We start from the raw sequence: 2908 nt of genomic DNA on the forward strand, positions 1-2908 counted from the left end.
GGAGGTGGAAGTGGATGAGTGAATATAGAAAATTAGAAAGATTTGAGGAACTGGGCGCGGTGGGTGGGGACATCTGTCATCTCAGCACTGGAACTCTGGAGGCTGAGGCAGGAGGATCACAGGTTCTAGTGGCCAGTCGGAGCTTCACTGTGGGATCCTGTCTCAAAAAAGTAAAAAAGGAGGAGGAAAGAAAGCACACAGGACTCTTGAGTTTGGAGGGAAGTGTGTGACCCCACCCCGGGGGCCCTTGGAGCTGTAATGAGAGTTTTGTGCCCGAGCCATGGAACATTTATTGTCCATTATGACTTAGGAGCAGCTATTTCTGGGGACACAAGCACTCTGATGTGAGACCTTTGCCCACAACAATTTTTCATGATTGTTCAAAACCTTTTACAGATATGTTGATGTAACTCTCTTATGGTGGGTTTTGGGAATTTCCCAGAAAAACAATGAGGAGAAATTGTGCAGATGGTTAAGCTATTAAAAATGCTTTTCTTACTGGACAGTGGTGGCACACTTTTTTAAATTGATATTTATTGAGCTCTACATTTTTCTCTATTCCCCTTCCTGCCTCTCCCCTCCCTCTCCAACCCTCCCCCAAGGTCCCCATGCTCCCAATTTACTCAGGAGATCTTGTCTTTTTCTACTTTCTACTTCCCATGTAGATTATATCTATTAAGTCTCTCTTAGTGTCTACATTGTTGTCTAAGTTCTCTGGGATTGTGGTTTGTAGGCTGGCTTTCTTTGCTTTATGTTTAAAAACCACCTATGAGTGGGTACATGTGATAATTGTCTTTCTGTATCTGGGTTACCTCACTCAAAAGAATGTTTTCTAGCTCCATCCATTTTCCTGCAAAATTCAAGCTGTCATTATTTTTTTCTGCTGTGTAGTACTCCATTGTGTAAATGTACCACATTTTTCTTACCCATTCTTCGATGGAGGGGCATTTAGGTTGTTTCCAGGTTCTGGCTATGACAAACAAAGCTGCTATGAACATAGTTGAGCACATGTTCTTGTGACACAATTGTGGCACATGTCCTTTCGATATATACCTAAAAGTGGTATTATTGGGTCTTGAGGAAGGTGGCACACTTTTAATCCCAGAACTTGCTAGGTAGAGGCAGGTGGATCTCTGAATTCAGGGCCAACCTGGTCAACAAAGCAAGTTATTAGGACAGCCAGGACTATACAGAGAAATCCTGACTGGAAAAGCCAACCAACCAACCAACCAAACAAACAAACAAACAGAAAGATTTTCTTTTTTCTTTTTAAGTTGGCAGCTTTTTTTATATAATTAATTAATTAATTTTTTAAGAATAGGAGTGCTCTACCTGCATGCATGGCTTTATTCCAGAAGAGGGCATCAGATCCCACTATTGATGGTTATGAGCCACCATGTGGTTGCTGGAAATTAAACTCAGGACTTCTGAAAGAACAGGCAGTGCTCTAGGCCATCTCTCCAGCCTCCTCTTTTTTCTTTTTTGAGACAGAGTCTCACTATATAGCTCTGGTTTATTGGAAATCATCTTGTGGACCAGGCTGTCCTGGAATGCAGAGATTCACCCACTTCTGTCTTCAAAGTGCTGGGTTCAGTTCCAGGATAGCCAGAGCTGCATAGTGAGTCCCTCTCTCAAAAAGTACAATAATATTAATAATGTTGATGATGATGGTGGTGGTGGTGATGACGATGATGGGGCTGGGGAGATGGGTTAGCAGGAAGGGGTACTTGGCACCAATCTGATGAGTGAAGTTCAAGCCTCAGAACCTACATAAAGGAGAGAAACAAATCCCACAAGTTGTCTCTGATTCCATATATATACTAGGCATGTGCATGCACACGTGTGTGTGTGTGTGTGTGTGTGTGTGTGTGTGTGTGTGTGTGTGTATGAAAGCAAACTCAGAACCCAGGAGATGAAAGCAGAAAGGTTACCTTTGGCTACTAGCAAGTTTGAGGTCAGTATGTATATATGAAACTCTGTCTCAAGCCAAACACAGAGTTAAGATGACTCATCTATATGAAAATGTCTTAATGACACCTATCCCTATGTTTGCTAACTAAAAATTAATGTTTTTTTAATTTTATTTATTTTTATTTTGTGTGTGTTGGTGTTACCTGCATGTATGTCTGTATAAGGGTGCCAGATCCCCTGGAACTTGAGTTACAGATAGTTGTGAGCTGCCATGTGGGTGCTTGGAATTGAAACCAGGTCCTCTGGAAGGGCAGCCAGAGCTCTCAACCATTAAGCCATCTCTCCAGCCCCTACTAAGTATTTTAAAATTAAAGAATATTCTTGTTGGGGCTGAGAGAGATGGCTCAGTGGTTAAGAGTGTTGCCTGCTCTTCCAGAGGTCCTGAGTTCAATTCCCAGCAACCACATGGTGGCTCACAACCATCTGTAATGAGGTCTGGTGTCCTCTTCTGGACTGCAGACATACACACAGACAGAATATTGTATACATAACAAATAAATAAATAAATATTTAGGACTGGAGAGATGGCTCAGCGGTTAAGAGCGTTGCCTGCTCTTCCAGAGGTCCTGAGTTCAATTCCCAGCAACCACATGGTGGCTCACAACCATCTGTAATGAGGTCTGGTGTCCTCTTCTGGACTGCAGACATACACACAGACAGAATATTGTATACATAACAAATAAATAAATAAATAAATAAATAAATAAGAAAACACAACACAAATCCACTAAGGAGTTTATTGGGGGGTGTACAGGCCTGGTGAAGGTTGGTGTGCAGAGAAAGAGAGAGGGGGGATGAAGATGGTGTGTGTCTAGCTTTTAAGGGCTGTCTAGTGTAGTGCAGAGGGATGACATACGTAGTTACGTCATACACAGATGACGGAGCTCACACGTGTGTGCAAGGACTCACGCAGCTTGTCATACATGGGTGTTGCAGC

Source organism: Microtus ochrogaster, unplaced genomic scaffold, assembly GCF_000317375.1.
Source record: "Microtus ochrogaster isolate Prairie Vole_2 unplaced genomic scaffold, MicOch1.0 UNK1, whole genome shotgun sequence".
NCBI classification, from domain to species: domain Eukaryota; kingdom Metazoa; phylum Chordata; class Mammalia; order Rodentia; family Cricetidae; genus Microtus; species Microtus ochrogaster.